The sequence below is a fragment of the Macrotis lagotis genome, chromosome 1 (assembly GCF_037893015.1).
Source record: "Macrotis lagotis isolate mMagLag1 chromosome 1, bilby.v1.9.chrom.fasta, whole genome shotgun sequence".
Taxonomy (NCBI): domain Eukaryota; kingdom Metazoa; phylum Chordata; class Mammalia; order Peramelemorphia; family Peramelidae; genus Macrotis; species Macrotis lagotis.
In genome coordinates this window covers 180,510,072-180,536,935 of record NC_133658.1, presented here as the reverse complement: position 1 = coordinate 180,536,935, position 26,864 = coordinate 180,510,072, and positions in this window count along the sequence as shown.

Sequence of the window (26,864 nt, the reverse complement as noted above, 5' to 3'; positions counted from 1 at the left end):
GAGTACTCACATCTAGACAGATAAAAAAGGCCTCTTAAAAGTGATAATGAAACTGTTTTATGAAACTTCAACATGACAAGTTATATTAAAATTTAAAATCACAGTTTGTTTTCTGTATTGTGATCAATTTTCTCTAAGAAATTCCAAATGTTTTTAAAGGTCTCACAATTCCTCTAATGTTTCTTGGAGATTAACAGGATCTTGCCATTTGTCTCTATTACATATCTGGGAAACTAAAACACAGAATCTGCCTACCTCAGATTCCTTCTCAAGTCATCCCCCACACAGGTGCCAAGCTACTTTTTCTAAGACACAGGCCTATTGCTGCCTCAGGATCTTGGTATTTTAAACTCTGACAGTTGTATTGCCATCTAACTTTTTAGTCTTACTTATTACTTCCCTATATACACTTTAAATTTCTCCAAGACACTTTAGCTCCTGCAGGAGACCTTTTCTAATCTCACTTCTCATTAAAATTCTTTATCTCTTGAGATTATTTTTAATATTTTATATATACTTCTTATTTACTTATTCATGTTATGTTGTTTTCCCCCAGTAGAATAAATGCATAATAATGGAATAGTAGTATAAATAGAATATAACAATATAGCATGAGCCTTTAATGAAGGTCTGTTACATAGAATTAAATTTAACATCTCCCACTGAGGACAGCAGCTAGATTTTGAAGTCAGCTAGTCTTTTCATTTCTAGACCCCTCTCTGGTAATTATCTGTTGCTCTAGGTTACCTGTGACTTCCTAATATTTCACCATGATAGCTTTTCTAATCATTTCTCCATGAAGACAACAGTTGTGGTATTCGGTTTTGCTGAACTGGTCTACCTGAGCGTCTCTAGCCAATGTTGCCAATGCAAACAGAGGTAACCTGGAATTTTTTGCCAAGCCCTCAGGGCTTTATGTAGTACAAATGGAATGCATGGGTTGTTTATAATGTCCTTTAGGACTCATGGGTTGTTTATAATGTTCCTTAGAAGGCAGTGCCTCAAGGCCACTGATTCAAATCCAGTCTTCTTCTAATGGGTACGTAGCTGAGGAATGTTGCTATGACTTGATTGCTGTACAATAGATAATGTGAAATGAACTGGCAGCTAGAATCAAGAACCCAGCTGACCAGCCTGCAGCAGACACAAACCATCCATATGATTTGTCCCCTGACTTGCAAGCTTAGTAGGGAGAGTCTGATGGCTGAGTCGGCAGAGACTGAACCATCCTCTTCTGCTTCTGTGCTTCCTCTGGGACCAGTAGAAGGAAGCTTGCCATATTGCTGACTGTGATGTACTTCTTTACTCTGAGGAAATGAGAATGTTGGCCTCCCAGATGTCAATTTTTATAAGAGCTAAATTCAATCAAAGATACTTTGCTAAGCAATTACTTAGCTTATAAAGATTTTTACAAGTAGCACTTTAGGCACATCTTGGATTTTACAAAGCTGCATTGAGCTTGTGGGTTTTTTTTTTTTGGCATATGAAGATGATGGGATGGAGATGGCCAAGGGGAGGGGGAACTAATCAGCACTGCATGGGGCAAACGAGCATCCAAAACAACAAATTAATGGTCACAATTTAGTAATCTGAACAAGAGGGCTTGTTTATTACACTGGCTTTTTACTTTGAGAATTTTTGTGGATCATAGAACATTAAAGCTAGGAGAATGCTTACAGAACTAGATTCTGATTCAACTTCTTTTTTTATAGAGGAGGAAACTGAGACTTAGAGAGGTTAAAATTCTTTTCTATATTCATTCAGTGTGTGTGATTGAGCTGGATCAGAACCCAGGAGTCTTGAATGAAGTGCTCTTTTCCCTACATAAGTGGTGTATCGGAGTTAGCAATTTTGGTGACTTTCTAAACATCACAGCCCTATAAAAGTTATAAAAAAACCCCAACAATCACAAAGTCCTCATATTCAGGTGTGAATGTTGGATTGATAGTAGAAATCAGGTAAAACTGATTGGCTCACTTTGTAAATTTCTTCCCTCATAAATCAAGCTCAGATTTTAGTTTCCATGACAAACTGATAATTCTGTGTAAGGGAGAAGCATCTCAATTTCTAAGCTTAAAATTTAATTTGTGATTTCATAATTTGGGTACTCCCTCCTATAATGCAGATTATTACATGCCATCTATATTTTTCCATTCTGTATAACTCTTGTCCAGGTCCTTTCATAGTTTGTCATAAGGTATCCACCTGATATTCTGATGGCCCTCTACACATACTCTTAAAATTTCAAGGAAATCAATGAGGCATGTGTTCTGTTCATTGTTTATCCCTTGTTCTTGCCATGTAGCATAACTGTCCATCCAGAAAAAAATGAAATAGTTGAATAATATGTATTTTCCAGCTTATGATTTAGACCTACCACAGATCTTGTCTATAAGTATTCATGGCTTGCATAGCTAATGTAAATGGACAACGAACTGGCCTTAGAATTGAATAGAAGAGTAAGGTTGTGCTGGATTAATATACAAAAGATCTGGGCTCTCATCAATTTTAAATTTCTCATGCATATTACAATATCTGAACCCTTAGCTGATTCTTGGCCTCCATAGGTTCACCACAAGGATTCTAATCAACATTTTGGAATTTCTTCTTTCTTTCTCTTGATTTTGTAAAAGTATCAGTAGATATTTCTAGCTGTCCACCTTTAATACTTGCCACATGACCAGTTCATCTTTTCATCCTCTCAAACAATTCCCTTGATAATGACTTTACTCCCATTATATTTTTGCATAAACAATTTTGACTGCATATGCAATTGATTTATGCCCAAATTAAAAATTAGTGTCTACTTTTTCTCAAGTGTGACACTAATTTTTAATTTGAGACAGTTCCATTCCATGCTTTACTCTCATATGCCATTATTGAAATAATGGGGTTTTGATTTCATGGGAAGCATAGGGTCAATAAAGGAGATTTGAAATTTCCTGAAGGTACTCTCTTCCATCTCTTCCTCTTGTTTAACTCAAACCCGATATATACATCTGAACTGTCTGTTCCAGATGGACACATTGTTGGATAGGTTTTGAAGGAAAATTATCTTTTATTTTAATTGCAAGAAAAGGCTTATTATTGATGTTGAGATTTTTTTTAAGCCAACAATCTGAGAACAGCCAGATCATTGGCTTGTAAGAACTAAGATTAGAATTATTAAAAAAAGAAGAATGAAAAATATGTGTGGTGCAATTGAAATAATAACTCTGAAATACTGACAAGTAATTGAAAAAATTTAAGCATGGGAAATGGACAACAAGAGTTATATTGAACTAATTATAATACTTTTATGCAGAAGTGTCACGGTTGTAAATTAATAGTCCCAACAAGAAAAAAGAGCCCAGAAAATGACTCAGTCAGTAAATATCTGAATTACTTGACAAATTGAAAGAGATAACTGACAAAGGAAGGAGTCAGAATTTAAAACTTGTAAAACTATATAAAGAAGATGGTGGTAATTCCGAGCAGTGGTATCTCATAAACCAGAAAGAGAGAAAAGGCAGAGGGAAGTAAAGTCAGTTTAAAGAAAACTTGGCAAGAATATTCAACCAAGCAAAAATATCCCATGAATATCCAAGGATAAAAATCAAGGGCAACAATCAAGGAAAATGAAAATGGCTTGCAAAAAATCATTATAGGTGTTATTTTAGAAGTGCAGATTCATTATTTCTAGATCTTAACATCACAACTGAATATGCATATAAAGGAGTAGAAATCAGACTGGAATGACCTTGAGAAATTGCAACATCTTTCCCTGAAGTAAAGGCCTATCTTTTGTCCTTCCATTAATATTTATTGAAGGCTTATAATGAGCAAGTCATTGTGCCAGGAGCTAAGGAGATATAAAGATGTATAATAAATGTATCTTGTACCAATAGAGCTTACAGTCAAGCAGAAGAGATAAGTTTTATAAAGCATTATAATACCACAAGGCAGCTGGTATTAAATACCATAAAAGTGTAAAACCAAAGTCTAATGTGGGGTTGATAGGTAGGAAAAGTCAACTCTCCCTGATTTAAAAACAGGAATAGAATCCTGAGACTGTGTTGCTTTATAGGGAAATTTGTTACCAAGGAAGTTTGTGGAATATTTTTTGGAGAGGTGTAAATAAATTTTAATTTGCCTAGAATAGTTTAGTTTCTGTACTAAATTTCCCAGTGTCATTTTTAGTCCTATAAAGTATGATTGACAATACCTTTTGAGCAAAATAGTGAAAAGGTTGGAAGACAAAAAAGGATCCATCTATTTTACATTCTCTTGCCCACTCTAAACACAGTCTGAGAAAGAACCTCAACCACTGTGAAGTGGAAGAAATGGGGTGAATATCCAGACTTGATAGATACTATTCTGTCCTTCATTTTTTCCCAGGTGGCAAGTCTACAGAAGGATTCTTGGCTCATTAAGCTGTCTTTCTGAATAGAGATGACATCAGCTTAGAAGTTACTTGTCTATTTCTGAAGGTCACCCCTCAAAGAGTGACTGCTCCATTCCAGAGAAGGAGTTTCTTTTTTTCTTTTTATTCCCCAGTTACATGTAAATACAAGTTTCAACATTCATTTCCAAAACCTTGAGTTCCAAATTATCTTCCTTTCTTCCACTCCATTCCCCCTCCTTGAGAAAGCAAGCTACTTGATATAGGTTAAAAATGTGTAGTCATGAAAAACATTACCACAATAGTCTTATTGTAAAAGTAAACATAACCCCCCCCAAAAAAAGAAAAGAGAAACCTCATGAAAAATAAAGTAAAACAAAAGTTTGCTTCAATCTGTCTCTGAGATGGACAGTATTCTTTATCATAAGTTCTACTGGGTCACAGCATTGCTGAGAAAAGGCATGTGATCATCTTACTATATTGCTATTCTTTGTATACAATATATTTTCCATTGCATCTGCACATGTAAGTTTTTTTTTTACTGAGAGCATCATATTCATCATTTCTCATAACAGAATAGCATTTCATAGACTCAATCACATACACCAAATTGTTCAACCAATAGGTATCTCCTCAATCTCCAGCTCCCCAGAGAAGAACTATTATAATTATCCCTATACATATAGAATCTTTTCTTCCCATATTTCATCTTTTCTGGAATATGGACCTATCAGTGACACCACTGGATCAAAGGGTAGGATCTTATATCCCCTTGGGCATAGTTCCATGTTGTTCTACTGAATTGTTGAATCATTTCACAACTCTTCCAACAATGCATCAATGTTTCAATTTTCTAACAACTCTTCCAACATTTGTTATTTTTGTTATATTTTGTTAAACAATTTTAAAAAAATGATTTAAATAGTTTACATTGATACCTTAGTCTGGAAACTTTTCATATCTCTTAATCATCCATCAATTGGGGAATGACTATTTTTTACAAATTTGACTCAGTTCTCTATGTTTGAGAAGTGAAATCTTTATCAGAGACTCATTTCAATATTTTCCCCAGTTATTGTTGTTAACTGTATTTCCCTCCATCCTATTCCTCCACCCCTATTTATTTTTTCTCTCTCCTTTCACCCTTTTCTCCTCAAAAGCATTTATCTGACTACCCCCTCCCACAGTCTTCCCTCCCTTCTATTATCTCCCACCACCACTAAAACTACCCCGTCCCCTTTCTGCTATCCCTTTCTTCTCCTGCTTTCCTCTAGGGTAAGATTTCTATACCCAATTAAATGTGTGTTTTTTTCCCTCTGAGTCAATTCCGATGAGAAATAAGGTTCACTCACTTTCCCTTCCCCTCCCCCCTCTTCCACTCTGCTGCAAAACCATTTTCTTTCCTCTTTTATGTCAAATACCTTATCCCATTCTACCTCTCCTTTCCCTTTTCCCCAGTACATTACTCTTTCACTCATTAACTCCATCTTTTTTAATATAATATATTTTCAAATTCAACTCCCACATGTACCTTGAGTAAATATATGCTCCTTCTTATTGCCTTAATAAAATGGAAAGTTCTTTTGAGTTATTAGTATCATCTTTTCTTGCAAAAATATCAGCAGTTCCACACCATTAGGTCCCTTTATGATTTGCCTTTCCTGCTTACCTTTTTTTATGCTTCACCTTAATCTTGTATTTGAAGATCAAATTTTCAGTTCACGTTGGTCATTTCATCAGGAAAGCTTGAAAGTCCCTTATTTTCATTGAATGTCTTTTTTCCCCTATAAAGAGTTCATTCAGTTTTCCTGGGTAGTTGATTCTTGACTGTAATCCAAGCTCTTTTGCCTTCAGGACAATCATATGCCAAGTCCTCTCATCCCTTAATGTAGAAGCCACTAAATGTTGTATTATCCTGACCTTGGTTCCATGATATTTGAATTGCTTTTTTCTGACTGTAACATTTTTTGCCTTGACTTGGAAGTTCTAAAATTTGAATATATTTCTGGCAGTTTTCATTTTGGGATATCTTTCAGGAGGTGATCAGTAGATTTTTTTTTCAATTTCTGTTTTACTCTCTACTTCTAGAATATCAGGGCAGTTTTTATTAATAATTTTTTGAAAAATGACATCTAGGGAAACTTCTGGTCAAGATAGTGGAGAGAAGCCAGGAACTGTTTTGAACTCTCCTGGCTTTCTCTCAGAACCAACAAGAATCAAACCTATTAATAGATTTTGAAGCAACAGAATCCACAAAAGAAGAGAGGGGAACATCTTCCAGCAATATCTTTGGGGGAATGTGGGTGTGCTCAGTACAGAAATCTCAGCACTGGGGCTGCAGGGTGAGTTAGGGGACTGAGTTAGGGTACTGACCTGGGAACCACAGTGATGACAGTGGAAACATTTGTGGTGTGTATGGTGAGCAGACAGGGAGAACTCCAGCATAGCTGCACAGCTGCCCAGGACACCTATTTGGCTAGCATGGCTGGTTTGGAGTGACCAAGCCATGAGTACCCAGTATTCCTAGAAGAACCCCCAGAGTACCTGTGGGAGGGCCTGGTGTTCTCCAGGAAAAACATAGAAACAGCCTGAGACGTTTGCCAAGGCCTTGTGGTCAGCAGACTTTCCCAGCCCTGACTAACCAGAGAGACCCTCTGATGTTTCCAGCCCTGACAACCTAGCCCAACAACTTGGTTGCTGTGAAGATAGACCAGATCCAGCCTCAGGCCTAGGGAGTGAGGACTGACATCCCCAACATAGACAATCCAGAGAAAGCTGCTGGCATTCTTTACTGGTTGGTTCGCTGAGTAACCCTCAAGAGTTTCTAACCCCCTAGAGTTTCTAACTCCATAGAGCAAGGACTCTAGGGAAGGTCTGTAAACCAATTCCATCCCCAACATAAGACCCTAGGGAAAGCCAACATCTCAAAATAAAACGAGGCTAAAGCAAAGCAGGATCTATTGAATGTTACCTTGGAGATAAAGATATTAACTCAGTAAAGGAGGAAAGAAGGGATACTATATGTATATGTGATGCTTAAGAGAAGAATATGAATTGGTCTGTAGTTCAGAAAGACTTCTTAGAAGAGATCAGAAAGGAATTTAAAAATCAAATGCAAGAACTGGGAAAAGAAATGAAGAGAAAATTTACACCATGCAAGAGGAAATTAGCACCTTATAACAAAAAATGGCAGAAAAAAACAAATCCTTTAAAAATACAATTGGACAAATGCAAAAAGAAAATAATTCCCTCAAAGATATGTAAAAACTAAATGGTAAAAATGCCTTCTTGAAAAATACATTGGGGTCAGTGAAAGTTAATGACTCATGAGACACCAAGAATCTGTTAATCAAAATAAAAAAAAATTAAAAATAGAAGAAAATATAAAATGCCTTATTATTAAAACAATAGATGTAAAAAATAGATCCAGGAAAGACAATTTAAGAATCATTGAAAACCTTGGTACCAGGGGTGGCTAGGTGGTGCAGTGAATAAAGCACCGGCCCTGGAGTCAGGAGTACCTGGGTTCAAATCCGGTCTCAGACACTTAATAATTACCTAGCTGTGTGGCCTTGAGCAAGCCACTTAACCCCATTTGCCTTGCAAAAAAAAAGAAAACCTTGGTACCCACAAAAGGTCCTGGCCCCCATTCTTCCAGAAATAGTTAAGAAGAACTGCCCTGATATCCTGGAACCAGAAGACAAAATAGTCTAAAAGAATCCATCAATCATCTCCTAAAGGGATCCCAAAATGAAAATGCCAAAGAATATTGTGGACAAACTCCAGAATTATGAGATCAAAGAGAAAATCCTATAGGTGGCCAGAGTGAAGCAATTCAAATACCAAAGAGCTACTGTAAGTAGATATATTGACATTAAAGTATCAAAAGGCCTGGAATATTATATTCCAGAGAGCAAGGCAACTTGGATTATAACCAAGAATCAACCATCCAGCAAAAGTGAACTGTCTCTTTCAGGGGAAAAGATGGACATTTAACAAAATAAATGACTTTCAAACTTTCCTGATGAAAAGACCAGAGCTGAAAATTTGATCTTCAAACAAGAGATTCATGAGATAAATAAAAAAGTGAACAGGGGAAAAGAAAAGACTTATCTAATAATACTAAACTGGTTAAATCCCAACCTGGGAGGAAGATTCTTATAACTCTTGAGAATTGTAACTCTATTAGAGGGAATATACCTAGGCTGAAGTTATGGACATTTATGGCATGTCCTTGACTTTGATGGAATGAATTAAAAAAATTATTGCATTAAAAAGGGGAACTATAAAGAGATGGGAGGAAAGGGGAGGTAGAATGGGGTAAATTACATCACATAAAGAGTTGCCAAAGTCCTATTGCAATGGAAGAAAAGGAGGAGGTGAGAACTGCCTGAATCTTACTCTCATCAAATTTGCCCCAAAGAAAGATTAACACACACACACACACACACACACACACACACACACACACACACACACTCAGTTTAGCTTAGAAATTAATCTTATCTTTCAAGTATTAGGAAGGGAAGAGGTGGGTATGGATCGAATGGAGGGGAATAAGAAGGGGAAAAGAAAAAGGGGAAAGAAAAGGGAGGGTGGTGAATAGAAGGGGGGAAACATGGGGGGGCAGTATTCTGAACCAAAACCTAAGGAGGAAGAATGAGATTAAAGGAGGGGGAAAGTACTAATGGAGGAGAGATAGCATGAAGAGCAATAAAGAGTAATTATAACTGTAAATGTGCATGGGATAACTGAGTGGATTAAAAACTAGAGTCCTCCAATATGCTGATTATAAGAAACATTTTTGAAGCAGTGGGACAGAAACAGAGTAAAAGTAAAATACTGGAACAGAATATATTATGTTTCAACTAAAGTGAAACAGAAAGCAGGGATTGCAATCCTTATCTCAGACAAAGCAGTTGTAAGAATAATCTCTTTAAAAGAGATAAGAAAGCAATCTACACCATCCTCAAATGTACCATAGACAATTAAGTAATTTCAGTACTAAACGTGTGTGCACCAAGAGGTCTATCATCCAGATTCTTGGAGAAGAAGCTAAATGAGTCACAATAAGACAAAATTATCTGATGGGGGACTTCAACCTCCCTCTCTCCGAATTACATAAATCTAACTCTAAAGTAAATAAGAAGAAAGTTAAGGAAGTAAATAGAATGCCAGAAATCTTAGATATGATAGATCTTTGGAGAACAATTGAATTGTCATAGAAAGGAATATACCTTTTTTATGCAGTACAAGGCAACAACTCACATGAATTAGGACATAAATACTTTGTAATCAAAAGCAGAAAGGCAGAAATAGTAACTGTTTTCAGATCATGATGCAAGAAAAATCATGTGCAATAAAGGGCCATGGAGAAATAGACAAAAAAAAAGTCTCCAAGACCAGATGAATTCACAAATGAATTCTACCAAGCATTTGAAGAACAATTATTTCCAATTATATATTAACTATTTGAAAACCTAGGTGAAGAAGGAGGTCTGTCAAATTCTTTCTATGATGCCAATATGGCACTGATACCTAAACCAGGAAAAGTCAAAACAGAGAAAAAACTTAGACCAATTTCCCTAATAAATACAGATGCAAAAAATTTAAATAAATATTAACAAAGCAATTATAGCAAATTATCATTAGGATATACATTGCAATCAAGCAGGATTTATATCAGGAATTCAGGGTTGGTTCACTATAGGAAAATTATCAGCATAATTGATCATATTAAAAACAAACCTAACAGAAACATATGATTATTTCAACTGATGTCAAAAAAGATTTTTACAAAATATAGCACCCATTCCTATTAAAAACACTAGAGAGCATGACAGTAAATTGAATGTTTCTTAAAATGATAATCAGAATCTATCTGAAAAAATCAGCAAGTATTGTATGTAATGGGGATAAATTATAAGCATTCCCAAAAATCAGGGGTGAAATAAGGATGTCCATTATCACCACTATTATTCAATATTGCTTTAGAAATGTTAACAATAATAACAATAATAAAAGAAGGAAAAAATTGTATGTAGAATTGTTAATAAAGAAACAAAATTCTTACTCTTTGCAAATGATATGATGGTATACCTAGAGAATCCATAGAAAAGCCACTAAAAAACTACTGGAAACAATTAGTAACTCATAACAATATAAATATTCTCATGGGTAAATAGATAGATTTCTCATGGGTAGGCCAAGCTAATAAAATAAAAATGACTTAAATGACTTATTTAGTCCATACCGATCAAACTTCCAAAAAAATACTTTAGCAAGCTAGAAAAAAATTTAGTATGTTAGAAAAAACTAAATTCATATGAGGAACAAAAGGTCAAGAATATTAAGAGAATTAATTTAAAAATGCAAAGGAAATTGGACAAGCCATACCAGATCTAAAAATTCTATTATAAAGTATCAAAACTGTTTAGTAATGACTAAGAAATAGAGTGATGGATCAGTGGAATAGATTAGGTGCAAAAGAGACAGAAGTAAATGACTATAGTAATCTACTGGTGATGAACCCAAAGATTCCAGCTTCTGGTATAAAAACTCACTCTTTGATTAAAAACTGCTTGTTTGGGCAATAACATGGCAGAAACTAGGCATAGATTAACATCTCACACCTTATACCAATATATGGTAGAAATGGTTGCAATATTTAGACACAAAAGGTAATATTATAAGCCAATTAAGAGAACAAGGCATAGTTCACCTATTTAAAGGGAAGCAGTTTATGATGAAGGAAGAGATAGAGAACATTATGAAAAACAAGCAGGATGATTTGAATATATTAAATATAAACTTTTTTGTACAAACAAAATCACTGCAACCAATATTAAAGGAATGTAGTAAGTCAGGAAACAATTATTATAACTAGTGTTTCTGACATAGGACTCATTTCTAAAATATATAGAGAGCTGAGTCAAATTTATATAAAAAAAACCCAAGTCATTCCCCAATTAATAAATTGCCAAAGGATATGGAAAGGCAATTCTGAGATGAAGAAACCAAAGCTATCTATAGTTGAATGAAAAATTACTCTAATTCATTATTGTTTAGAAAAATACAAATTAAAACATCTATGAGGTAGCATCTCACACCTCTAAGTTTGGCCAATATGACTAGGAAGAAAAATGATCAATGTTGGAGGGCATGTAGGAAAACTGGGACACTAATACATTGTTGATAGAGTTGTGAACTGATCCAGCCTTTCCAGAGAACAATTTGGAATTATGCTCAAAGGGCAATAAAAATGTGCATATCATTGATCTAGCAATACCATGATTAGGACTGTGTCCTGAAGAGATCATGAAAAATGATAAAAATCCCATCTGTAGAAAAATTTTCATAGCAGCTCTTTTGATATTAGCAAAAAATTTGAAATTGAAGAGATGAACACAAATTGGGGAAGGACTGAAAAAATTGTGATATCTATTTATCTATCTATGAGTATGTGTGTATATATCTTTATCTTTATCTATCTATCTATATACACACACACACACACATATATATATGTATATATATATATATACATATATATATGAGATATGATGGAACACTTTTGTTCTATAAGAAATCATGAGGGATGGGATTTCAGAAAATCCTGGAAAGACTTGCATGAATTGATGCTGAGTAATATAAGCAGAACCAGAAGAAATTATACATACTAACAGCAACATGGAATGATGATCAACCATGATGGACTTGTTCATTTCAGTAGTACAATAATCAGAGGCAATTTTTAAAAGATTTGCCATGGAAAATACTATCCATATAAAGAAAAGAAACTGTGGATGTTAAATGAACCAAAGCTTATGATCTTCATTTTTTAAAAGTTGTCATGTAGGGGCATCTAGGAGCATCTAGGTAGCACAGTGGATAGAGCGCTGACCCTGGAATCAGGAGGACCTGAGTTCAAATATGATATCAGACACTTTATAATTACCTAGTTGTGTGAGCCTGGGCAAGTCACTTAACCCTAATGCCTTGCAAAAAACAAATATATATATATGTGTATGTGTATATATATATTATATATAATATATATATATATATATATATATATATATAGTCATGTATTATGTCATTTTTTTATCTCTAATATTTTCTTTCTTCCATTTGGATCTGGTTCTTCTCTCACAACAGGATCATTATGGATCTATGCTTAGTATGGTTATAAATATAGAGCCTATGTCAGACTGCTTTCTGCCAGGGGGAGGGACGGGAGGGAGAGAGAAAAATGTAAATCTCAAAACCTTCAAAAAATGGTAAATCTACCATTGCTTGTAGTTGAAAAGAAAAACAAATAAAATATCAAAGAAGAAAAGAAAAATGATGGCTAGGCTCATTTTTTGGTTATGGTTTTCAGGTAGTTCTATAATTTTTAAATTATCTCTTCTGGATCTGTTTTCCAGGTCAGTTGTTTTTCCAATGAGATATTTCACATTTTCTTCAAATTTTTCATACTTTTGGTTTTGTTTCATTGTTTCTTGATTTTTGACAAAGTCATCACTTTCCTTTTGCTTCATTTTAAATTTTAAGGAACTATTTTTTCAGTAATCTTTTGTATCTCTTTTTCCATTTAGCCAATTCTGCTTTTTTAAAGTATTTTTCTCATTGGCCTTTTGGACCACTTTTTTCCATTTGAGTCAGTCTGGTTTTTAAGATGTTATTTTCTTTAGTATTTTTTTTGTATCTCCTTCAAAAAGTTGCTGACTCAAATTTCTACAGATCTTTCCTATGGATCTTCCAAGTTGTCATGGACTAAAAAATTGTTTCACTTAATCTTTTTGTGGGTTCTGCTACTCTAGAATTTGGTTAGAGTCTTTAGTTAAAGGTATTTGGAAGAATTTGGGGGAAAGCTCTGATGAGTTTCTGCCTTTATACTGCCATCTTGGCTCCACCCTCAAAGGTCTATTTTTTAAAATTATTTTCATTTCTCTTTAATTTTTCCTCTAACTTCCTTACTTGATTTTCAAAATCTTTTTTGAACTTTTCCATTGCCTGAGACCAATTCATATTTTTTTGGCTACTTTAGATGAAGAAGCTTTGACTTTGTTATCTTCTTCTCAATATATATTTTGATTTTTTATATAACCAAATTAATTGTCTATGGTAGGATTTTTTCTTCTGTTGTTTGTTCATTTAGCCAGCCTGAGACTTGATTTTAATTCTTTGTTAAGATGTGACTCTGCTTCCAAGGTGGAAGACACACTGTCCCAAGTTTTTGAAGGCTTTTGCAGATGTTTTCAGAGTTACTCCTAGAGACACAAGTTTTCAATTCCTTCTGGGTTTCATGAGAGGCTATGACTATTCTCTTGGCCTATGCTAAGGTCTATGTAAAACCACAAGCATTCCCCTCTGCTCTGTTACTGTGAGGAGAGTCCACACCCAGCTAAGGCAGTAAGCTCTGTGGTGCTTCTACTCCTTTTATCCTGATTCTTGTGTACCAGACTGTGACCTGGATCTGAGTAGGGGCAAAGCAATGTAGTCCTACCTTACAGATAGCAAGGAGACCCCTGTACTCTCCCCTGACCCGTTTATTGTTTTGGGGCTGAGAGCTCTGGAAGTGAATCCGGAGAGACCTGGTCCTGGTTCACTAGGGTTGGGTTTGTCCTGATGAGACTGCGCTCCACTCTCACCCCAATGTGACAGAGTTTTCTTACTGAAATTCCAAGTTGTCCTTGGCAATACCTGGACTGAGAGATCTGGAAACCACCACCACTGTCACTGAGCTAGGCACCCCTCAGTTTGTTCCTAGATGGTTGAAGCTGGTTCACTTGGGTGTGGCCTAGACTGCCCTTGCTGGTCTGTTCTAACCCTAGTGCTACAGATCCTTCCTATGGATCTTCCAAGTTGTCATGGACTAAAAAATTGTTTCACTTAATTTTTTTGTGGGTTCTGCTACTCTAGAATTTGGTTAGAGTCTTTAGTTAAAGGTATTTGGAAGAGTTTGGGGAAAAGCTCTGATGAGTTTCTGCCTTTATACTGCCATCTTGGCTCCACCTTCAAAGGTCTATCTTTTTAATGTTAATGTGCTTTCTCTGCCAATATAAATTGCAACCCAGTGATAAATTAGTAGATGATTTTTGAGAATTGTGGTAACCACATTAGTGATGAGCCTTTCCAAGCTTAGTCTGATCTTGAGCAAAAGAGTCATACAGTCTACCATTATATATTTGATATTTTTTAAATTGGTAGAACTTAACTAGACATTTTTTATGATGGCAGAGCATCCTATAACTCAGGCTAATTCCATGCCTCAAAAATGCAGCCAAAGGTAGAATGAAACATGAGATAGTAAAATAGGTTTTAAAACAATTTTTGAAGTAAAATCACTATAGTCATAAAGTATGTCCCCAGTTCCCATTTGTGTGTATATATGTATATACACAAACATACATATTATATATATTTATAAAAACCTATACACATATACACATATATTCAGATATACATATATATATATATATACAAATTTATTCAAATATTCAAATATATGTCTATATACAGGTACACACTTATTATAGTGACTATATATATGAAGTTGGTCTGAAAATATATATATATATATATATATATTCCTTAATTAATGCTAATCTAATCAAATTTTAAGGACAAAACTGCACTTCATCTCATCAATTCACCCACACACAATTTATTTCTAAAGTGCTTTACTCAAACAAATTCAATTTTTTTTTGTTTTTTAAACAAATTCAATTTTGATAAATATTCATGCATATTTTAAGTTAATCGCCTAGGCAGTTTATATTTACACGAATATTTTTTCAAAGTATTGGAGAGAATGATATCAGCTCACAACAAATCTGTATTCAAGAAAAATTATTGCTTTTGCTCTAAAAAATTCTTTATATATTAATCCAATTGATGATGTACTCTTTCAGAGTCATTGAAACCTATTGTGTAAAATGTCTGTTACTCTTTTTGGAACACTTACAATGTATATTATTAAATCAAAAGGCTATAATGGGCGCCAGTGTAGCACTTTATACTGCCTCATCAAAACTTTTTCATGTAGTGAAAAATGTTACTTGCTCTCAGCTAAATACCAGAAGCTTGTGGATATGCCAACTGAAAAACATTAGCATTCTTTAGTTACCACAAAAATTTTTTTAAAAAAATAAATAAATAAACAAATCTATGAAATGTTACAGGCCTCGCAAAACTTTTGATATTTATGGGACAAAGCATGATGGGAATTTCCCAAATTCTAGCAAGCCTATTTATAGTATATTAAGTAGTTGTATGACTAGAAAAGTGTCAGAATTTTATGTTGGATAGAAAATTTGACTTTGAGTCAGAAAATATTGGATTTGATTCTTGCTGCAGATACTTACTAATGGTGGAACCCTGCATAAATCATTTAACTTCTCTGAGACCCAGTTTCCTCATCTGCAAAATGAGGGTTTAAAACTCAATTAAGGGGTGGCTAGGTGGCACAGTGGATAGAGCACTGGCCATGGAGTCAGGAGTACCTGAGTTCAAATCTGGCCTCAGACACTTAATAATTACCTAGCCATGTGGCCTTGGGAAAGCCACTTAACCCCATTGCCTTGAAAAATCTAAAAAAAAAAACCCAACAAAAAACAAAACTCAATTAAGACTAATTACCCTTTTAACTGTATGATCTTACGAATGAAGAAAAGTCTACCTAAAGAAAACAATATGACTAAGTAAAGTTAGATAGGAGAGATATTGTTGAATTTTGTTTTCTTCACAGTTTTGACACAATTTGATATTATGGAGAGATACATGGTAGGTGTGATTAAGTGACCACATAAGTTAATATAAGAGTTATTACCAATGTAATAAATATAATATTAGTAATTAGTAAAAATAATAATAGTAATAAATACAACCAATGATGAACCTCAAAGAAGGGAAGAAATAAGAGATGTTTTCAAGGAAAGAAATAGTAGGGAAAGAAGAGAAATCACATGGTAAGAAGGAGGAATGATTGTCCATAGCCATAATGCTACACAGGTTCTCTCATGGTATGAGGGAGGCCTATCGCACTTTGAGTGCACCCCCTAGAGACAATTCAGAAGTACATAGGCAAGAGTCACAGATAATGAACAGGCATGGGATAGATTATGATTTCTGATCCTGGAAAGAAACTTACAAATAAATGATTTTATGATCTCATCTAAGTATTTCGGTGTTGTGTATACATGACCTTTGTACATAAATTTTAAAAAATAATACACATACCCATACATTGAATCTTATTACAATAAACTTTAAAGGGGTGTTCAAATTCCTTCCTTATACCAGAGCACTCTTGAGTCAAAATTACATGACTAAGCCTTATAATTCTTCTTTATAAAGACATTCTACTTACATTCACTGAATTATTCACAGTTATTCACTGAGTATGAACCAATGGACTTCCACATACCCTTAAGTCCTGCCTAACTTTACTGTTGTGACATTGATATTTATTAGCCTAGAGAACTTGGCTAAAAAACAAAACAAAGAAAGAGAAAACTCTACTGAAGGAAATTACCATTCCTTAGTTGATGGAAGATAAATGTCATGAGGAATCATGAAAAAAATGATAAAACATAGTAACATCATCATTGCAAAATTGAAATGATCTAGTTGATAGTACTATATAATGAAAATCAAAACATTAATTAATTCTAAGCAAAGCCTGTTCAGATAGTTTTCATAACATTATATTACAACCACAGCCCAATGGAATGAGTCCTAGATATGGAATCAGGAGACTTGGCTTCAAATGCTAGCTCTGGAACTTACTTACATTGTTCTAAACATGATCAAGTTTCTTAACTTCCCTGTCTCAATTTCCTCATCTGTAAAATGAAGGAATGGGATTAATTATCCATAAATTTCCTTCAGGCTTTGGCATTTTTTAAGTCGGCACATTTTTAAAACTTTTCTATAAATTCAACAATGTTCCTCATTTGTCCTAATACATATATTCTTTGAATAATATATGGATACATTTGTACATAACATATATCGGGCTCAAGTTGGTTGCATTAAAGAAAAATGCAATCCCCTAACCTGTCAGAGTTACTTCTGAGAGGGAGATATATATTAAGCCCAATTCATCAATGAAAGGTCCATCCCAGAGCCTAAATGTGTGTCATGCTACCACACACACACACACACACACACACACACACACACACACACAAATGAAATTTTATATCAATTATATCATGCATGTAATATAATTATATACAATACACTTAGATAACTTTACCCATAAGAATTATCCACAATTTATAGAAAATCCCTCCTTTTCATTGTTCAATTCATTTGATTCTACTCAAGAAACTTCAATAAAGTGGCTTTAGTTGTTCCTCCCATGATTTTTCTTTATCATTGTTTAAATTTAAGCAAATGCTCAGCATGTAGACAATCTGTTTTACAAATAAATTGAGATTTTATGCAGTGAGAAAAGTACTAAAGGATTCAAGAGTCCTAGTCCTGAATTATCCATTAACTGTCTTAGTGACTTTGAATATGTCATTTAACCCCTCTGGGTTGCCAACTTTTCATCTTTGGAAATGATTTCTAGTTTTTTAAGGTTAACAAAATGCTCCACAAAAACAGTATCCCATTTGATCTTCCTAACAACTTCAAGGTAGGAACTGTTATTAATCTCATTTTTAAACAGTTGAGGGTCTGAGAAATCAAAGGACTTCCCTTCAGTCACACAGCTAGTAAATGTCAGAGATAGGATTTGAATCTAGGTCTTCCTGACTCCAAAATTTTTACTCAATTTGAGGCAGGAACATCACTGCCTTGGAACTAAAGGATAAGTCCAGATGATCTCTAAGGTCCTTTCTAAGTATAAAAATCATTTTTTGATTCCTTAAAATGCATTTTCTTGAGATGTACTGCATCATGAAAATGAGGATCATCTATAATTACACCAAGAATTTTCATAGGACCATTCTTTTAAGAACCCAATACAACTATTCACAATATTTCATGAGATTCTTGATTATTTCAGATCTCTAATTCCTTCAATCAGTGCAGATCCACATTGGTGTTTCAGTCTTGTCTGACCCTTGTGAACCCATTTGGGCTTCTCATGGCAAAGACACTTGAATGATTTGTCATTTCCTTCTCTAGGTCATTTAACAGATGCAGAACCTGGGACAAATAGGGCTAAGTGACTTGCGCATGGTCACAATGCTAGTATTTATCTAAGGACAGATTTGAATTTAGGTTTTCCTAATTCCAGGGCAATGCTGTATCCACTGCAGCACCAAGCCACCCTTAGATTCTACAACTATTCTCTATTTTTTTCCTTAAAGAGTTTTCTGGGTTAGTAAAAGGTTATGTGACCTGATAAATATCATGTGACCACTATGTATCAGAGATGGGTTTGAACTTGACTCTGAGGTCAGCTTTTCATTCACTATCCCACCCTGGGCAATTACTTAAAGTAATTAATCAAACCCTACCTTTCCCAGTCTTATTACACAATCTGCATATTCTACAGACTGACAATGCAGGCCTAGTTGGTTTTCTTTTCACTCAGTGCTCATATCTCTTCTTATGCCTTTTCACAATTTCTCTTTTTGCTCCTTGAATTCACTTCTTCATTGCCTTCACCTCTTAGAATTTCAAAGTTCAGTCCAAGAACCACATCTTACATGAAGCCTTCTCACTTAAACTTCCGAGATGCTATTTGCAGAGCTCTTCTTAGAAGGTTTCAACCAATCAACAGATAGCAGACTGCTTTCCTGTAGGTTGCAGAAATCACGATAATAAGTTAGGTGTGGGCTACTTATGCTATGCAGCCTTTCAACTTTATCTGGGCTAGGCTATATATATATATATATAATTATCAAGTGATAAAAACCTGATTAAGATATTTTGAAATATTTCCCTTTTTTGTTTTTTTTTCCACTAGGAGTGATACAGAAACATGATTTAGAATGTTCACTATAGATTAAAAAAATATCCTGAATTTTGAGCTGAATGTCATTTCAGTCTTGGAGGGATTTATTTTTTCTTCTCATTCCTTTTTAGATTCTCATTTTGAAATAATTTCTTGTTTGTTCTCTGGATTTTTTTACATGTAAAAACAAAATATTTATTTTTTTATTTCCTATGATAATGTCATTTATTGATTGTCTACTCTGTTTCATGTGATTAAAATGTACTCTGCTTGTGACTTTTAATAATTCTTAATTCATTAAGGTATATGCTTTGGACAGCTTCTTGTTTGGACATCTTGATAGTATATGACTATACATTAAAGCATATGTCATACTATATTTGTTACCTATAGTAGCATGATTCTATTATGGTGGTCTGTAAGTAGTATTGCATAGTTATCCTATTTGTACATTGTTCCATTGCTTTATTATTGTCTGTTCTTTTTTTTGTTTGGTTGTTAGTTTTGGCAGTAATGGTTTGCTAAACAGAATTTTTAAGCTAATACTTAGACAAAGTGAAGACCTATATTTTGGCAAAGTTTTATGAAGCAATGTGATTTGCTTGTACTATATTCAATTATGTCCTTAATCCTATAGGAAGACTGTAACACCTGAGCATGGGCTTGGAATATAGTAGGGGCATAGATCTAAATCTGCTCTGACAAGACTAGACTTAACAGCTTTCTTTTTTGTCCAATGGTGAGGTTTTTTATGGTTACTGTTTTGTATGACAATTTTTAAACCTTTATTCTTTTTTCAATTAGCAAGAGTATTGTCCCCTCTCAAATAGTGAATTGTTATCTTAGGCACTGAGATCCCATATTAGTGTTAGATTTTCAACAAAAATAAAGTTCATGAAAAGTCTTCTTGAATTTTTCCATGATACACTTAGAATGTACTATGGAGAATAGTGGGTCAAATTATCAGTCTCCATATCCCCAAGCATCAAGAACATTTTAGGATTTAACTCAGAACAGTCCATTCCAACATACAAAGCTGATCTTCTCTACCTTCAAAGGCAAGAATTAGAAAAGATGCTGTTTACCTCTGCCATGATAAACACCCAAAATTACCCTGAAACTTTAAAACACCAGATTCAAGATGGAGATTGCAAGAGCGTTAGCTATTTTTTTTTTACTGTCTAATCATTGAAATTTAAAGTTTTTTCTAAATATTTTTTCTCTATACTTAAGCATCATATGCTTTGCTTAGCTCTTAACGCTCTTGTCAGATGATCTCACTTCCTGTTTTACCAAGAAAAATCAGAACTGTCTATATTATTTACTGTTACCTCATTTCCCTTACATTTAACCCTATAACCTCTATTCATTTTCACTTGTTCTCTCCTTTTATTTTTCTCCACACCCCAAGAAAGATTTACTCCTTGCCAAAGCTGCTACTGGTATTCTTGATTCAGTGGTTCCCTTCCCCCCTCCCTTTCCATGAGTTTATCTCATCAATCCTTTCCTCTTTCTCTTTCATCTTCAATCTCTTCCTTCCTCCTGACTTATTCCCTTATGCATACATATAGTTTCAAGTCTCCTCCATCCTTAAAGAACTTTCACTTGACCCTGCCATTCACTCAAGTCATAGTCCTATATCTCCCTTTCCCCTTCAGTTCACTGACAAGCTCATGGAGAAAGTTGCCTTTCACTGGTTCCACTTCCTTACCACCCACTCATTTCTCAACCTTTTACAATCAGGCTTCAGACTGAACTACTCAATTGAAACAGTCTTCAATGTTTACAGCAACCTGAACCGACAAGTCCAATGGACTTTTGTTAGAGATAATCTCTCTAGAATTACTATAGCTCAAAATATAGTTGATCACTTCCTTCTACCTTCCTCCTGCCTTTTAGGGTTTCTCCTTTTCATTCACCTTTGCCATTCTCTAAGCATGCATGACCCCCTCCTCTTTTTTCCTCATTTAACATTGCCCATATCATGAACTCCAGGAGTTCAGTCATGATCTTCGCACACATGTATTTGCCTATGAATATATGCATATACACATTATATACATACATGTGCATTAACATATTATATACATAATACTTAGCTTATATCTGATATATTTCATCTATATATCTGTATATATGCACACATGCATACACAAAACTTTACATGTACTGATTTTGTTCAGTCATTCAGTCATGTCCAACTCTTTGTGACCCTAGAATATTCTTCTTTTCTTTCTTTTAAATAGCTTTGCAATATAGAAAGTATTTCCATGTACTTTATTTATTTCATCTTCACAACAGCCCTAATGAAACACGAAGGGTATATGAATTCACTTTTACAGAAGAGAAACATATGGCTACTAGAAGTGATATTTATTGCCCAAAGTTGCACAATTATTAAGAGGCAGAATTCAAAAATCAAATTCAATTTTCTTTTGCCTCTGAATTTTTTTAAGTTGACTTTCTCCCTATGCCTTCAAAAAATATGCAAAGTTAAAACATTTCTTATTATTGCCACATTGTTGATCTTACTGAATCCATAACATATAAAAGCAAATAATGTTAAGGAATTAGGATAGGGTCATCATGGGCAAAAATTAATATTAATATCAATAGCTAATAATTCTTTTTAAAAACTTTAATTTGGCACAGTGGATAGAGCACAGGCCCTGGAGTCAGGAGTACCTGAGTTCAGATCCAGCCTCAGACACTTAATAATTATCTAGTTCTATGGCCTCAGGCAAGCCACTTAACACCATTGCCTTGCAAAAACAAAAAAAATAAAAAACACCAATTTATTTTTAATTCATTGAATAAAACATTTTTTCTGTGAGGTTTTCTTGGCAAAGACAGTGGAGTGGTCTGCCATTTCCTTCACCATCGGATCACCTTTTATTTGCTGGAATTCTTTATTATGACCTTTCTGGGGTAACCCTGCATATCATAATTCAGAGTTTTAATTGTTGAAGTTTCATGATGCAAGCCTCACTACTATGAAAGGCAGTGATTCAGGATATTTTTTTCCTTCTTAGGCAAATAGGGGTTGATTGACTTACCTAGGGTCACATAGCTAATAAGTGTCTGAAATTAAATTTGAACTCAATTCTTCCTATCTCCAGGGCCAGCAATCTGTTTACTTTATCACCTAGATGCCTTCATTAACAGTAATACATTTATCACATATTTCCCGCCTCTGAACTCCAGTCTAGCATTGCCAAATATCTGCTGGAAAACTTCCAGAATGTATAAGAAGTGCCTCATATACGATATGTCAAAAATGGTACTTTTCATGTCTCCATGAGATGTCTTTTTTCTGTAAAGAATATCTATGTCTTTTTTTGGCTAAGCAATGGGGTTGAGTCACCCAGCTAGGTAGCCAGATTTGAAATCAGGTCCTCCTGACTCCAGGGCCAGTGCTCTATCCACTATGCCACCTAGCCACCCCCATGCCCAGGTCTCTCTCTCTGGAGATACTCTTATCTCTTTTATCTCCTTGCCCCTTCCCCACCTGTCATGTTCAGTCAGTTGCTAAATCTTACCTATTTATTCTTTCTTTTCTCCATTCACATAGTCACTACCCTAGGTGAAACCTTTATCGTCTTTCATCTGATTTATTGTAATAGTTGTTCCATCTTCTTCAACATTCCCTCACCTATCTCCATAGCTTTGCATAGCCCATCCCCCCATGTAATTGTTACCATTTAGTCATTTTTCAATTGTATCTGACTCTTTTTGACCTCATTTAAGGTTTTATTGGTAAAGACACTGGAGTGATTTGCCATTTTCTTCTCCAACTCAATTTACAGAAAAAGGAAACTGAGGCAAACAGTAATTTGTACAGGGTCACATAGCTACTAAGTATCTGGAACCAGGTTTGAACTCAGGAAATTCTCTTCCTGATTCCAGGTCTGGGTCATCTAAATGCATGCCACAAGGCTAGAATGTGTTCCCATTTCTCTTCTGCTTCTTATATCATAGGTCTTCATTCAGATCTTAGCTCAGGTATTACCTTTTACCTTTTCTGAGATCTCTAATTATTAGTTTCTCTCCCTCCTTAAATAACTTTGTGTTTTCTCACATAAATGCATGTTTACCTCCAAGATGAGTGTAAACTTGAAGTTAGGATAATTTCTTTGTTCTTTGAATGCAGTAAATGTAAAGCAAATGTTTGACTAATTTAATTTATATGAATTTTATAAAAATTCCATTAAAATATCTGTTCTTTATGGACATAAATAAGAATCAAGATTACAAAAGAGAAACACAGCAAAATTTAAGGATAAACCTTAATATTGATTCCTATTCTACATAAACTATGGAGTAATTGAATCAAAGGAAGAATGAAAACAAAATTATGATCCAATCTTTATCATGAAATCTAGTCTTAATCAATGTAATTTTTTAAAAACTATGTCCCTGTGGACAGAGATCATTGACTATTAGATAAAGTCAGCATCTTGCAAAACACTATTAAGTAGAGAGGGACACAATAAATGCTGCTAATGAGATAATATTGCCTAGCCTTTCATGCAATAATCATGGTGTATATAAATTTATATATAGATATACATTATATATACATGTATGTGTATACACACACACACACACACACACACATATATATATAATATATATATATATTTCAGTAGTGGTTTTCATTCCTCTCATTCCACGGCTATGTTTATGGGATGCCAAAACATTAAAGTGAAAGATGAAAATATAAACTGGTTCACTAGATGTTTTCAACAACTAGTTCTTTAGGATGAACAGTTATATAATTATGTGCTTTTTTCCCTTCCTTTATCATACTATAGACACAAAGATCACTTTCCTTGTCTCATCTACTCCCTTAAAAAATGACAAAGATTGAAGGAAAGTGAAGGGCAGGACAGAGGCTACCTCTGCCTCCCCTATGCTATTTCAACCTTTTCTTTGTTTCTCTAGCTTTGTGTCAATGACATCTTCCTGAATGACTCTGGGAAAATGTAATGAGCCATTCTGAGTCTGAACCAAGGACTAACACACCAAGGTTTGAAGTAAATTCTCAAAGCATAACTGAGCTGGGACTTCTAAGCATCTTGGGGAAGGTGAAAGATGGGGAGCTGTATTTAAACAGTTCGTTTTATTTATATGAGTTGCTGAATAGGTTGGCACTGACCTTGTGTCCTTAAAGGCTATGTTTCAAATAGGCTAGAGCTTTTTGTCCTTTTTTTTTAAAACTCAACTGAGAAATTCCAGCTCAGATGCAGCATCTGGTATTCAATGATATCCTGCTGCTGTTATCCAATTTTCCAGCTGGAGGAATGAGGCAGGAGGAGGTCAAGTGTCTTGTCTAAAGGTCACTTAACAGTTCAGCTGGGATTAGAACTCAGAATCTTCCTTCCTTTCCCATCCTTTGCTCACTGGACCACAAAACTCCCTTGATCCCATCTTCTCAAGCTTGCCTGAGTAAGAAGCAAATGCTCAGGACTAGAAAAAAAAAGAGTAAATTCCATAGAAACTCTGGCAACCTTGACTTCCCTAGCCTTACTTTGAAATTTAAAAACAAATTTCTACTTGGACTGCTATGAAATGTAACTATGTAGTCATGTTACAGTTTGATTCTTAAATAAACACGTAAGAAATTAAGTCACCCGAATGAGTGGTGCTATTCACAATAGCCCCCTTGGGAGGTTACTAAACATTCTAATTCAATTCAATCTTATTTAATTCAATCCAACAAGCAGGGACTGAGCTGGGCAATGAGGATACAGACACAAAACATAAATCATACCTGCCTTTGAGGAATTTATATGCTATTGAAGAAAAGCAACTTTTGCAAAATTTATACAAATACAAATTATTTTTAGAGAGGAAAGGCCTGAAAACCTGGGGGATGGGGAGTGGGGGGGCTGGAGATTAAGAAAAGTCTCAGGTAAAAAGAGACACTTAATCTAGGTTTTGAAGAGAGCTATAAATTCTAAGAGGTAGAGGATTTCAGACATGAAGGACAATTTGAGCAAAGGAATAGAGAGTCAGGAAATAGAATATTATGTCCTTGAAATAGTCTAGGGTGTAACCTAAAGCCAGTGGGGAGCGTGATGGGAAATCAGTCTTGAGAAGTAGGTTGAAGCTACATGTCTGAGAGTTTTCAATGTCAATTGGATGACTGAATTTTGTTCTAAAGACAATTCATTACCTTCTTCTGTAACTTTGGAAAAAGGCAATCAATCTGGATTTTTTGGCCTCAGTTTCCTCATCTATTAAATGAAGGAATTGGACTCTCTAAATTGCCTTCTTGCTCCATAGCCTATGATTCTATGACCTTTGTTCCAAAATGAGTTAACTCTTCTGTAATGAGGTTGATTTGCAATGACATTTGATTCTTTTAAAATTCACACAAGAAAAGCATTCTCATTATGAAAAATCAGTCCAAAATCAGCTTATGAAGGGCATTAAATGCAAGTCTGAGGAATTTGTTATTTACATGAGTAGCAGCAGGGAAGTCACAGAAATTTCTTGAGAAGGGAAGTAACATAAACTAGTGCTGTTCCTCATCAGGCCAGGACTATCTATTGATTAATTGAATAAGATTTTATTTCCCCCAATGATTTATTAATCTAGCCTCTAGAGTATGGCTTGAGCTAGAGAGGGTCTACAAGTGAGATTGTTGAGGAAGCTGATCTGTCAGTAGGTTGAAAGGAATTTGTTAAATGCTTACTTTTAGTCAGATACTGTACTAAGCATTGGCTATCTAAAGAAAGGTTTCCTAGGGGAGAATAAATTAGAGAAGAAAAGGATCTTTATCTAAACAGAGAGGGAAGGAATTGGGTTTTATCAAAAAGGGAGATAGAAGACGCTGAAGAAAAAGTAAGGAAGAACATAGATACTTTAAAAAGAAAAGTTCCAGTGATCTTTGGGTTTACACTTTAGTCTATATATCAGTTCCTTATTTACTGATACATATACAATGTAACTTTCCTTTCTGGATAAGCCCCAAGGGTTTTGGATAGCCTCTCTGGTGATCAGAACCTGACTCCAACCTGCCTTTTTATGGGTTTATCTCTTCTTTTTACAGGGTGGTTGGGTAGCACAGTGGATAGAGTTCTTGCCTTGGAGTTAGGAATACCTGAGTTTAGGATTGTTGTAAGGATAAAATGATATAAAATTTGTAAAGTACTTGGCACAGTGACTATCACATTGTAAATTCTTTAAATTTTTTTAAATTTTATTTAAGGCAATGGGGTTAAGTGACTTGACCAAGGTCACACAATTATTAAATGTCTGAGACCTGATTTGAATTCAGGTCCTCCTGACTCTGTCAGAGCTGGTGCTCTATCTACTGCACCATCTAGCTGTCCCCAACATTGTAGGTTCTTTCTAAAAATGTTAATTATTGTTCACATACTCTTTGGTCCAGTCAAACTGGTCCTCATGCTTTTTCTCTCATGTGGCATGCCATCTCCCATTTCTCTTCTTTTTGGCAGATAATTCCCCATGCTAGGTTTTAATCATTTCCACCCTCCAGATTACTTCAAAGCTCAACTCAAGTTGATTCTCCTTGATTCTGCCAATTACTAATGACTT